This window comes from Lissotriton vulgaris, unplaced genomic scaffold (genome assembly GCF_964263255.1).
Source record: "Lissotriton vulgaris unplaced genomic scaffold, aLisVul1.2 SCAFFOLD_775, whole genome shotgun sequence".
Taxonomy (NCBI): domain Eukaryota; kingdom Metazoa; phylum Chordata; class Amphibia; order Caudata; family Salamandridae; genus Lissotriton; species Lissotriton vulgaris.
In genome coordinates this window covers 669,846-684,586 of record NW_028248826.1, presented here as the reverse complement: position 1 = coordinate 684,586, position 14,741 = coordinate 669,846, and positions in this window count along the sequence as shown.

The following is a 14,741-nucleotide window of genomic DNA, read 5'->3' as shown; positions in this document are numbered from 1 at the left end:
ATATGTCACGATGTTGTTTTCGTTCGCGGCAATAGACAACGCTTTTCGGGGGGGCTCACCGGGGCGCGCTCCAGGGCAAAAAAAATAATATATATATATATACATTAAAAAAATTGTTTTAAATACAAATATAATATAGGATTCATTCATTTTCGAAAATATTACATTTCATAGCTATAGACATTTGCTATTAACAACATTTTGAAATTTACTGAAAAAAACATAATTTTGGGGCCTTACATATAGCTAGGAATTAGCATTTCAAAAACCTATGAAATTCACTGAAAAAAACATAGGTTTCACACCAGTTATAGTTAGGAATTAGCATTTAAAAAACCTATTAAATTCACTGAAAAAAAACCATAGGTTTCACACCAGTTATAGTTAGCTGGAAATTTTACTGACATAAAACCATTGAAATTCCCACGTTATAGTTAGTTGGACTCACTATAACTTGCGCGCCTGCAATGCACTGCTGATGACGTCACATATTACATCACTCATGACATGGTCAGTGACATCACTCATGACATCACTGATGACACCATCCAGTGATGTTCTGTAAGGAAATCGATCACTGTATGATCTTCTTCTCTTTTAATGCACTTTACTGTTTGCCCCAACCCCTTTTAAGATGAGCAACATGCCATTTTAGCCAAATGTTTACATACGTGTAGTAACTGTGTACTTACTATTACTACTACTTATATTGCTTTTTTTGCACTTTATACTGCGAATTTGCACATGTTACTCACTTAAATAGTGAAATAAGCTGCTAACCATATTCTATGGACACGACAGATAGTCAATCACTTTGCACTTTATATTGTTAATTTGCGAATTTGCACATGCCATTTGTATGATGAATAGCTGCAAAAAAAATGTACACTATGGTCTTGATAGTCACTTTGCACTTTATTATGCCAATTTTGCACATCTACTGACCTAAGCATGTGATTTGTTGTAATGAGTATAGTAGACATGTTGTTGCTATATGGTTGTTTTCAAACAAACCGAATAAAGCATTTTTGAAATTGAAATTGACTCACTATAACTTGCGCGCCTGCAATGCACTGCTGATGACGTCACATATTACATCACTCATGACATGGTCAGTGACATCACTCATGACATCACTGATGACACCATCCTTGTGACAGACTGACAGACCTTCTTTGGGTGTAATATAACCCTTGAAACACATATTCAAAAATAGAAACTAACATTTTCAAAAAAATTGAGATACCCATACCAGTTACAACAACCAATTCAGTAATTCCTCCATCTATATACACATCCTCTCATTCAGAAACAGTTCTACATAGTCACTCATACATATACTCACTCATCATATGTAGTGTTACACATTTACATCCTGTTACACACCGACAGTCATCCAAAAGTTACACACACACATACTCCCACATGCAAATAAACTATTGAACATCCATTTATTTGCATATACAGCTTTACACACACTAGTACATTACTTCTAAGGAAACTTACACATACTTACTCTCTTAAACAATCACTTATACAAACACATACTTAATTAAACAGGAACTCTTTCAATCTCTCACTTTCACATATACTCACTTATATACATCAATACTCACATATATTAGATTAAAACATATGTAGTTACTCATAAACACACTAGTGAGGCAGGCATTCACTCACTAACACACACATATTCACACTCATCCACCCATACAGTCCTGCACATACGCTGTCTTAAAAACACATACAAACAGTGAGTCAGTCACCAACCCATGCAGCCACTTATACACAAAGTGAAACACTGATACATATATTTAAAATATTTAAAAATTACTCGCTAATATATGTATTCACTAAGATACACTTTATAAGCCAGTTAACCAATCAATATTTTATTAAAAATAAACATCCATTTACACACTTATTTAAACATTTATTCGTCCATCGACCTTTACAAATACATATATAAAACATATTTATTTTTCAGAAAGACACACATTCACTGGATGGTGTCATCAGTGATGTCATGAGTGATGTCACTGACCATGTCATGAGTGATGTAATATGTGACGTCATCAGCAGTGCATTGCAGGCGCGCAAGTTATAGTGAGTCCAACTAACTATAACGTGGGAATTTCAATGGCTTCATGTCAGTAAAATTTCCAGCTAACTATAACTGGTGTGAAACCTATGGTTTTTTCAGTGAATTTAATAAGTTTTTTAAATGCTAATTCCTAACTATAACTGGTGTGAAACCTATGGTTTTTTCAGTGATATATATATATATCTCGCTCCTCAACACGCCATGGGCGGGGCACTTTCTGGTCGGGTGCAGAAACGCGGTGGCGTACCGCGATATAAATCCCAGCTCCAAACTTTCCTTTTATCCTTCAGGAAAGAAAAGCACTCACGAGGATTCTGTAGCTCAACAGCAGTTTATTCAGGACAAACGCGTTTCGGATTTATATCCTTCGTCAGTGTCGTAAGTTCTAAACAAAATACTGGCGGCCATATTTTATTAAAAACATCACATGTCACGTGTCTTTTGTGGAAATAGAGGACAGACTTGGCGTCATTGTGTTTAACGTGGGCGCCATTTTCACACAGTAAATACTGGTTAACAATTATACAATTTCATAACCGAACCCAATTTAGGATATCGGTTTGAAACTCCAGTTATGTTACATTTCAACATTAACATAGTTCATAAATTAAAATGATATTCATGAAGTTATAATTTAGCCGTGGATCGGCAATGCAGCCTTCTAAAAAGGCTGCTGGTCCTGTATTACCCACATACAATTATGCCGTGTATCGGCTCAAGCGACATGTTTGAAAGCGAAAAAGTTGCAGACAGTGCCTCACAGATCATTCTCAGATATCACAATGTTTCATTTATTCAAATGGATGGCCAACTCCTCCCCACTGTTCAGCCCTTTCGGTATCTTGGTTCCCAGATCAATAATGTAACGTGACTCCAGCCTCCTAAGCTTGAGTAAACGATCTCCCCCTCTAATATTTGATGGTAAATAATCCAAACAGTAATACTGCAACAGGTCCCTATTGCTATTATGTTTGATAGAGAAGTGTCGTGCTACAGGATAGCTGAAGTCCTTATTTCTTATGGCCCGCATGTGCTCCAATATCCTCAATTTAACCATATTGATGGTGCTTCCCACGTACTTTAGTCCGCAGGGGCACACAAGACAATATACTGCAAAGCTGGTTTGGCAGGTCATGAATTTGTTAATCTGTTTGTTTTGCTTCATGCCCTCTATCTTATTGGATCTTACTCTTTTGCTTGCTACACAGGCTTTGCATTTCCTGCAGGGAAAGAATCCTTTCATTTCCTTGAGGGTGTTTTGGGTTTTGGATGGGGACTTGTCTAGATGACTGGACACCAAGTTGTCTTTAAGGGAACGAGCTTTTCTAAAGGTTACTAGGGGATGGATAGGAATATCTGAGGCAATAACGGCATCTGTTTTAAGTATATGCCAGTTTCTCCTCAGAATATTCCTTATAGTGTTGGATTCCTTGGAGAAAGTGGTGATCATTCTAAATTTTCCTGTGTCTTTTGTAGTCTTCTCTTTTTTCTTAAGCAAATCTTCTCTTTTGAGATTTTGAACTTTTCTTTGTGTACTCTCTAACAGTGTTGTCATATATCCTCTTGCCTGAAAGCGTTCTATGCTCCCTTTCAGAGCTATGTTATAGTCTTCCTCACTCGAACAGTTCCTTTTTAGCCTCAGAAACTCCCCATAGGTGATGCTGTCTTTGAGTTTTTGAGGATGACCGCTGTCCGCGTGCAGAATACTATTCCCAGCAGTGGGTTTTCTGTACAAGGAGGTATTTATCTTCCCATCCTCTATAAATACTTTCAGGTCCAGATAACTGACTTCAGTGGTACTAATATCTCCCGAGAAGTGAAGATTGACTTCATTGTTGTTTAAAATTCCTATGTATTCCTTAGCTTCAGCTGTGGTACCCTCCCAGATTAAAAACAGATCATCGATATATCTGTACCATGCCACTATCTTGTCAGTCCATTCTTGGTTCACCCTAGACCAGGCTACCTGCTCCTCCCACCAGCCCACGAACAAGTTCGCGCAGCTGGGGGCGAAGCAGGTACCCATCGCGGTCCCGGATGTCTGTCTGAATAAATCCCCATTAAAGGTGAATATGTTGTTACATAGACAAAATTCTATAAGTTCCAACAGCATGGAATTATGAGTGGCAAATCTCATGGATTTCTTATCTAGGAAGTATTTAATGGCTGTTAAACCTGAAGTGTGGTTAATGCATGTGTACAAACTTGTAATGTCAAGTACCATCATGCAATAAGTTGGTTGCCATGTAATTTGTTCGATGTGACAGATAAAGTCGGTGGTATCTCGTATGTAAGATTTCAATTTCACCACCGCATCAAACAGAAAATGGTCGAGGAATTTAGAAAGATTTTCGGTTAGACTACCTAAGGAAGACACTATAGGTCTACCCGGTGGTTCTCTCTCATTTTTGTGAATCTTGGGTAGGTGGTAAAAAGTGGGTAGGGTGGGCTCAGGAGTGTTTAAAAACAGATATTCATCACCATCAAGCATCTGTTTGTCGTGCCACAATTTAATTAAAGCATGAAACTTTCGGATGCTTTCTTGGTAAGTTATTGGTGTACAGATTTCATAGCAGTCAGAGTTTTTCAATTGTCTATATGCTTCTTCTTCATAATATTTCCGTGTCATGAGGACTATATTTCCTCCCTTGTCTGAAGGTTTGTATATAATATCTTTATCGTCTTTCAAACTCTTCAGTGCTTTTTTCTGATCCTTGTTGAGATTTTCATTTTTATAGTTCTTAGTCAACTTTGATGTCATCCTTAATTTCAGTAGGTCCTTAGTGACCGCTTCTGTAAAGGTGTCGATGGCATCATGTGGCATTATAGGAAAAAATTGGGAGGGGGATTTGAGTCCACTGGTGGGTGCATCTTGATCTGTTCCCACATTTCTTATCCTCTGACTCAAAGTTTGTTCGATTTCAGATTCGGTCGGATCCTCATCTTTACGTAGATTTTCCAGAATTTCCAGGGTCGTTAGATCATTTATTGACAACAGATCCATGTCTTGTTTCTGTGTTTTCAGAAGTTTAGCTTCTTTTGTCGTTGGTCTCAGTTTGAAGAATTTATGGAGTTTCAGTCCACGGGTAAATTTGAACAGGTCTATCTTGGTCTGTGTGAACTCAAAACTTGTTTGTGGGCAGAAGGTTAACCCCAACTTTAGTACTGACTCTTTACTTGTCAGGTTGACGATGGTTAAGTTGTCATCGGTCTCTACCATCGATTGCCTCTCCGGCTTCTTGTGACTCTGGTCGTTGGTTGGGGTGTTTTTCCTCGACCTCTTCCTTTTCCTGCCTCCTCGCCTTGTTCTTCTGGTTTTTCTGGGGGTCTGGTCTTTCCCCCTCGAAGCCATGTCTGTTGCATTAGTTGATATTCCTGCTGAAAAGGAGTTTCCTCAGTGTCAGTTGAGGGTCCTGCTACCTCATCTCCTGACTGGTCTGCATCTGTCAACTCCGATTCGGAGGTTTCCACTCTTGTTGTCTTGCCCTTGGAGGCATTCTTGTTCTTCACCATGTCCTTTCGGGGTTGATCATATTTTTTAGAGAACGTGAGAATGCGACCCAGGGCATAGTCTCTCTCATCACAGGTCGAATTTTTCTTCTTTGCGTTGGCGAATTTTGGTTTCATATTTCGCTAGTCTGTTTTTCATCCCATCTCTTAATTTGTCCATAGTTGCAACATCAGTGTTTTTCTTTAGTTGCTCCTCAATCAGCTCAATCTCTTTAATGGCTGCCTCACGATCACTCCAGGCAAACTGGACCAGGATTTCTAGCATCCCTTTACAGGACGCTGCTGTATGCGCTGCCCATGCCTCTAAGAGTTTCGGGTCTGGGTTTTGGTACGCTGGGACCGTATATATTCTCAACCCCCTGGGGACTCTCGATACCTCTATGTAATTTTGAAGGGAGGTGGCCTCCCACCACTTTCGCACCTCACGTTCACATGATTTCTCCAATTTATTAAATAATGTCACTAAATCCTTAGAGACATTGTCGGCAACGTTCGCTTTTGCATTCATGCGGTCTGTTGTACCTTTTTTCTTGAACATATTGGCAGCCGCCTCATTTCTTTCATTTACACTGTACATAGTTAGTGCGTTTTTGGTGTTCGGCACGTTTCCTCCGAGCCCGGAGGGCGTGACCGAATTTCAAACAACTGCTGTGAGACTAGAGCCTCTCGACCCACTCTCTCGCTGGATTCCTTCAGGGGTTAGTACACACCATTCGGCTTACCGTGTTTTTTTCGGCTTGCCTTGGTCGTCTCTGTGTTCTTTTCCGCCAAAAAGATTCAGTCATTCCCTGGATCCGGATCAGAGCGGTGCCTCCGCTATTAACATCTCGCTCCTCAACACGCCATGGGCGGGGCACTTTCTGGTCGGGTGCAGAAACGCGGTGGCGTACCGCGATATAAATCCCAGCTCCAAACTTTCCTTTTATCCTTCAGGAAAGAAAAGCACTTGTAGTGTAGTTCCTAGTTTCCCACTAGGCCCTGCGCATTGGAATAACATAAACAGTAGTATCGACGTGGAGCTGCTTATATTCCAGGCCTCCACTGACTATGCTAAACTTAATTGGGTTGTGTTACCAACTAGCTCAGAGGTCACTGGAAACTTTCTTCTCTGCATAGGAAGTGATCAGCTTCCTTGGCACAGACAAGAAGGGATTCAGCTTTCCAACAACCGTGCAACATGACAACTTTGCTCCTCAGATCAAGAGTCGATCTCTAGGGTCATGTGAAACAATAGACACAGATTTCACTCAGTCAGTCTAGTGCAGTTTACTTTCACAGTATGTAGAGAATAGAGAGACGGGCGTGTATCAATAAAGGGTTAACATTTATTGAACAGTCTTTCTTCTCGTACAAGAGAAATGTATTGCCACAATTGCAATAACTGTTATTATGAAAAGTACGTACAGTAAGATAAGTATTGCGAAATAGAACTGTAAAAGCATTGATATGGTTTCTTAGCCATACAATGGTTTAAAAGTAATAAAACATATATACAGTCATATATACATTAGGCTAACATACTCAACTGGTGCTTCTAACTAAGCCTACCCCAGTGTGCCTGACCTAAGCCTAACACGTGAGAAGGGGAGTAAGTAAGTAGCTTAAGTTAAGTTGGTTTTGCCAAGGTTTGTTTCAAGAATTCTCGTCTAAGGGTTTAGTCAACACCATACCTCTGAATAGAATGATGGAGGATTGGTATCTCCTTCAGGGGTCTCTCTCGATATCCCAGTCACCCGCGAGGGTAAACTGGAAGCGCCGGGACTGGATTTCTCTGCACGAGAAAGGCAGCGGCTTCTCTCAGCGCGTCGAGGAAGGAGGGGTGACAGCGTCCGCGGGCAGCTGGGCTGGATGTCTTCGCAGAGGACGGCTGCACGGCTCCTCAAGTGTACTGAACCATAGTTTGCGCTGTAGCGGCGATAATGGTAATCAGCAGCTTCACCACCACAGGATAGCAGGCTGCAGCGACAGAGTGCTAGTTTTTACCAACACGGGGTCATGCAGGCAGCTGGCATCAGCAACATGTTCGCTCCTTGCTTAAGGCAACGTTGGTAATATTTATACCTGACAGGTGCCGGGACATAAGACGTCAATTAAAGATGTCACTAGGAAGTGACAGTTATCAGTTGCTCATTAGAGTTCCATTACTAATCAAAACATAGCAAGCGGGGATTTCCAGGTTTGCTAAGTTTTTATCTTGTTGAAGAACTCGGAGTGTTATCTAGGAATATCAGATAGTGACTGCTGCACTGTCATTGCACTAATTGGTCGCAAAGGAAGTAGCAGAGAGTCATGCTGGAATGTGGCTCTGTTCGTGTGAGGCCAGAGATGACTTTTCAGAAAATCGCACTTGAACGGTTATGCCAATATAGGGAATAAATGGAGTTATAGCCGAATAGGGGCATAAGGTCACAGTATCGATCAGGAACCTAGATAAGCACGCAACACCCACTCCACGTTTTCATGTCCATCAAAATTACTAAAACTAAGCAATTAGATGTATGTGTAACATTGCCCACCCCAAAATACATAAATGCATTCGAAATAGGCGTACTTGTAATACATGGAATTTAGGTACTGTACGTTTTTTAAAGCATAGTAATCATTCAAAAAGGTATTGCATATGAAATCAATGAACGATTATGCATAAAGAATTACACATGAAGTATCTCTGACAGAAGAAATGCGAGATAAGTCATCACATACAAATGCATTGTAATAACATGTGTGCTAGAGGCTGGTGTTATGTAGTTATGTCTCTAGATGTGTTTAGAAATAGAAGTGTGAAGCTTCTGTTCTCTAAGAATAGTTTTTACGTTAAGCAAAGAATTGTTCGTGCCAAAAAAGGTCAATTTTAGAAAAATTGTCCAATTCAAAGAAAATAGATTTTCCAAAGCTCCTGGCAGTTTTTGTTGATCAAAACTGAAGGCCGAATTCAGAGTTCATGGGAACGCTGTGTGTCGGAAAGTTTCTCAAAAGTTATTGTTTCTCTATGGGTGAGAACATCGTATCAGACAGGCTCGCAAAGAATTGGTCTACAAAATCAGGTGATAGTTCAACCAAATTAGATAGCGCTGTAACTTGGCAGGTGTGAGAATGATTGCTGTCATCGAAGGCAGGACCAGCAATGCTCACAGAACGTTGTACCTGGATGATGTTGCTTTTGTCACTCGCTCCACTGTTACCACTTGGCTGTAGTACAGGAGTCTCCACGAATGCCGTCATCAGGATTGGTAGCCGCTGGGGACAACACAATGCGTGAGCCGTAATTGGACTGAGCAAAGTATCGACGTCCATTGGTACTGCTGATGGAAGTGAAAGACAGATGTCCAACACGCATTCATCGCCGCAAAGCATACACCGTAGCACAGGTAAAATGCAATTTTGCCATATCGGTCTGAATGAAAGGAACCAGGTCATGTTTAGATCTCTTAGCCTGGCCAATCCGAGGAAGTTAGTTATCCTGTCCCCGTAGCGCATTGCTAGGATTGTCTCTTCCATTCCCATGGGAGCTATGTCTGAGCCGAGGCTTGCCATAACGTAGCAGGATGGTCAAAAATAGAATCCCTGCGATGAGTCCCAAAAATAGTGGAATACCACCAAAAATGGAGTGCACGAAATTAGGAAAGATTCCCAAAATTGCCTGGAAGGGTGTTAGCAGTCCCGTAAAGACTGTCTTAAATATGCCTGGGATGCTTGTTGCACTAGACATGTTAAGGAGTTGGCTGAACATTTCTACGAAATGCACGGGGCAATTTGTTGATAAAAGGTCATGGACTTCAGTAGCCGTCCTTGCGACTAGAAGATCATACGTCTCTTTAGATGACGTTATAGGCACTGTTGTCTGTAAAAGCACAGATTTCATTTTGCTTAATGTATCAATTCGTATAGAATAGAGATTCAGACGAGGCCAGAGGGGAGTCACTATGTCTGGAGGCCCGCTCGGGAACAATGCTTGCATACAACATTTGACCATGGACGTTACTTGTACTAGATAACTTATTCCGGGCGCGAGGCCACAGCACCTGTGATCCGTTCTAAGAATGTAACTCCCGTTTGCGAGTTGCATAAAGAAGGGCTCTATCTGAGTTGCAGGTGTGACTAGCTGGTGGCATGAAAGGTTGTTTGAATTTCCATCACATGCTCCGTGTAAATCAATACCCTGACACAAAAGTATACCGCTTAGTGAGTGTTTACAGTTGTCACCACTAAGAAATACATTTTTGTCACTGTCACTATAGCAAGAATGAGTGTATGGTAATTTCCATTCGGATTTAACATATCCTTTACCCAATTGTTCATACTGGCCAGCAGGTATGTACTCAAGGCACTTTTTAAATCGGAAAGTTGTAATCGGAATTGTGATAATTCCGTGTATTATCCATTCAATGACAGGGCTCTCTGACATTGTCAATGGTAATCTCTCGAGTTTCTCGATGCTCAAGATTGTATAGTCTGCTCCTTTCTGTGCCAAACTGATCTGTTTATCAGTAAGGTTAAAAATGGAAAATAATGACGTTGTGTTGATTAAACGCCAAGGCACATAGCCTGAACGAAGATTTTGCAGCGTCCAGCCTAATTCTATAATAGAGCGTAATTGAGACTGGCCATGTTGTAACATTAGCAAATCTCTGTCTATCACATCAAAGGCAGAGGATACAATATTGTCCAAAGAATATATTCTGGAAGACAGAGTCATTAACCCATTGTCTACCACAGAAAGTGATTTCTCCAAATTAATACGATCAATTTCTCGTATTTTTTCAGCAGTTTCAATTTGCTTTACTTTCCAAGCCTCGTTGTAAGCAGCATAGATACTGGTCGCTATGAAACGCTTTTGACGCTGTTTGCGTGGTCCAAGAATGAAATCGCGCAAATCAGCACCATCTTTTAATAAAGACAAGTGTTGCTTAATTTCAGCCAGTGTGGATGTAGTAAGCCATTCTAGGCAGAGTTTCCCTACACTGTATGTTGTTATAATCCCTGGATGTTGTCTCTGGGAATATCTAGGGTCTAATCTGGTCATTTTTAAACCCTGTGTTTTATTCAGGAACCTATCTTGACAGCTATTTGTGTCTGTAGGCCAGATTAACCACTTTTTCCAATCAGGATGTGTTCTGTTGAAATGTAAAATTTGTGACACGTCTAACTCAATATCAGCTGTTGTATTTTCAGGTATTGGCTTTGGTATAGACGGTGTTTTAAGTTCTTTGTTCTTAGCTAGGCCAAGACAAGATGTTTGGTGTATTGTGTCATTTAAAAACAACATTTGTTCTGGTATCATGCAGGTTCTAAAAAGTGCTTCTATGCCTTGCACCTGCCAATCTTTTGTACCCCAAATTGTTTTCGTTTCAATATTATTTTTCCAATAATCAAAACCAAATGTCATCATTTTGTCATAAAATGCTTCTGAATATATCAATTTAGAATTTGTCAGCATTGTTTTCATTCCTGTTTTATCTAACAGTTTATAATAAAACGTTTCTGCATCACTGGTGTTAAACCCTGAGAAGTATTTGAATTTCTCCAAAAATGCTTTAGAACTGCTTTTAGGTGGTGTAGCACAATGTTCCCATTGATTATACATAAAAACATTTCTAGGCTGTGCAGATTTATGCAAGTAATGATCCCCATAATGGGTGTAACAGAATAACTGCTCATAACTAGATGAACCTTGTAAATAATCATGATCTGTGAATCTAGCTGACATTACTAAATCAGACATCATGTCATTAATACTGTTAAAGTCCCAATCATCAGAGAATGTACTTGGTGTCACAAAGTCACTTAAGGAAACCTTTAGTTGATGAGGATACTTCAGGATTTCGACCGGACCATAGATCTCATAGTCTGTTTTCTCCCATACTACCCCACCAGGTATTGGAATTGCTGTGACATTTACAGTTGACAGTTCTCTTTTCTTCACGTGGGATGATCTGTGTGGTTTCAGGACTAGGTTGATGTTCTGACTTGCTGTGTCCATTCAATTGTAATGAACTTCCCTAAAATTAAAACTAAAATTAGGCAGAGTAGGAGTATGAATACCCCTGTGATAATCCAATGCTCAATCAACGGTGAATCCAGATATAGTTCTTTGATTTGTTGAAGGAGTCCTGTTGTATTTTCTTTACAATACTTTTTTGTTTCTGGCATCACTTCGGGGTCGTTTAAATCTTCAGAGAAGTTGTCGAAGTTGATGAAATAACCAGAGGCAGTTCTGTCAATTTGATGGGATTGTTCTTTCAATCTGTCTCTCCGTAGCACTTTCTGATGCCACATTAGTGTAGACTGGTGTTGTTTCTTGACGAACTGTTTCAATCTGTGTTTCAAGAGGCACGAGTTCCATGGCATTATTGCATAGTCCTTCATTGTGCACTGCAGGCTGATCGAATGTGATGAGTCTTTCAGTTTGAACCTCTTGGATTGTTGCAAGTTTGGGTATTCTGTTGTTTCTTGGGAGTCCACTGGGCCTACTGTTGATTATAGGCCACATGCTTGTGGTTTTACCAGATCGATAGACACGACTCTGTTCTCCTTTTTACCAGCAAGGGGCGGTAGCACAACTGATCTTGTTCCGGTGACTGCTAAGACAGGTACTGCTTTTCTGTAAGAAGGCCCAAATTCCTTCTTAACCGCGATCTTTTCTCTGACTAGATCCCCAATCTTTGGAATCCAGACAGGCCTTGCTGGGGCTGTTGCGGGTGGTGCCTCGTCAGTGGTATTTGGCTGTTGCTTTAACTTTATGTTGCTTAATGATTTTCTTGTTTCATTCAGTTCCTGTAAAACAGCCAAACGGTCTTTTACTTCAAACTGCTTTGTTTCTGCTTGTACCACTGACATCTGACTATCGAGGTCCTGAACGTTCATTCTAATTCCGAACAATAGTTCGTATGGGCTGAAACCTTTTAGAGAATTTCTTGGCATGTTGTTAAGACTAGTCTGGACACTTATTAAATGTTTGACCCACCCAGCGCCTGAACCTAATACCTTCGCTGTTATAGATTGCTTTATGTCCCGGTTTTTTCTTTCTATCACACTTGTGCGACGGACAAGAATACCACAACCCAATTCCCATGCTAGCCCTGGCCTCCTCATAAGCTCGAGAGCTGAAAGCAGGACCCTGGTCAGAATGGAACGTGGTAATTGCGTATATGCCGATATGGACTCGCAAATCTTTTATAACCGTTCTAGCGTCAGCCGAGCACTGGGGACCTCATTTTTTAAGTGCTTTTTGTCTTAATGGTGTACACTGGGACGCGCTTCTCTTCTTTGATTGCGCAGATAGACCGCCTTATGCTGTCTAGAAGGGATCCTGAAACTACCCTGGCCTGTTCATTTCTGCGATCTCTGTTGCAGTTTTCACAATTTTGAGCAAAACATTGAATATCTATACTCATTCCTGGCCACCAGTACTCTGATTGCAATTCTTTCAGAGAGGCTTTGATTGTTTGGTGTTTCAGACCCAACCCCATGTGTGATTCCAGTAGGAGGAAGCCCCTCCTGCTCCTGTTTGGAATTACTCTGTCCCCCACTCCAGGGATTCGAGCAAAAGGAACGGAGTTTGCATCGATTATGTATGCATAATTGAGTGGATAGTTTACGGGTAGTGCTGCACAGTCGCCTTTTACGGTCGTTTTTACTGCCAGTATGGTTTCCCCGTCTATGTACTTATCTGTACGCTTTTTTGTGGCTACGGAAGCCGGGTTAGTTGCTTCCGCGGTGGCTGTATTAGCCAATGAATTCCCTGCAACGTGAACGCCATCACGTTGAAGACTCTGTGCGTGAATCACGTGAGTCTTTTGTAGTTCTTTGTGTAAAAGAGCTACCTCGTTCCAGAGCAATTTATGCTTTATTGTGGCACCTGTGTCATCTTTGTAGTCGTTTTCGATCCAACTCTGCAGTTTATTGTTGTAAGAGTTGACGCAAAAATGAGAATCGCACACTATAAGTGTCGGGAATTCACGTTCTGCATTTTCGAGCGCCATCTTTAAAGATCTGATTTCAGTTCTTTGAACCGAACAGTTTCTTACAGATTCAGTTTTTGTTACTTTCGGTCTGAATTTACCGCACAGCCAACGACCTTTAATGATCGCACATGCTGCATTGTAGGATTTGCTCTCTACATTAAAATGCTGTACAAAGCTATCTGTATAGATTATACAGGCATATTGTGGGAGAGGCAGAATTTCGATTGGCAGAGGATATTCTTCTTCATATTCTAAATCATTCAGTTCTTCAAATTGCGGGGCGAAATAGTATTTCACGTCCTCCGCTCCTAGAGAATCTATGTACTGTATCCATTTCGGATCCAGTGACACTGTAGGCAGGTTTACTGGGCTGAATAGCGCCTCGAAGGCGGATTCCGCTGTAAGGATATTAATCCGTTTGCCGTGTGCTAGTTCTCGTTCATTTGCTAATGCGATTTGCACTGCGTTCACAGTTCTTTCTGTGTGACTGAATGTTTTTTCTGCTTGTGTGTACAAGTGAGATTTAATTGAAATTGGTACCTTTTCTCCCTCATTAGAGGTTAGGTACGTGAATCCACATCTTCCTGGGATGACTCGGATTACTAGATCGATCGTGTTGTCACGTGTATCTAATTTTGTTTTTGCTAACATGTCTGTTTGCAGTGATCTCAAAATTTCTGTGTGTTTTTGAGTCCAATTGATTTGTTTTAAATCAGGTTTTATTAGTTCGTAGAGAGGTTTAACCCTCTCTGCGTAATTTAATATGTAAGTTCTTCCGAAATTCAGAAAACCTAGTATTGATTGTAAATTCTTCAGCGTTTTTGGAGCTTGGAGTACAGCGCACTTCTCTAAGAAGTTGTCCGCTAGGCTTTTCCCTTCACTTGATAATTCGTACCCTAAGAATAGTACTGTCAGATGGGCAATTCGGGACTTTTTAAAGTTGAATTTGTAACCCTCTGCTGCGAACCCAAGTATAATGGTGTTCACTCTTTTCAAGTGAGTATCCAAGTCGTCGTCTGTGAGATAAATATCATCTACGTAAGATAATGCTTCATCATCATAGATTTGTAGTAACTCTGTTACCCTAGCTGAGAATAGTCCTGGGCTGTTCTTGAACCCCTGTGGGAGTCGACAGAATTTTTTCTGTGACCCAAATGCGGAGA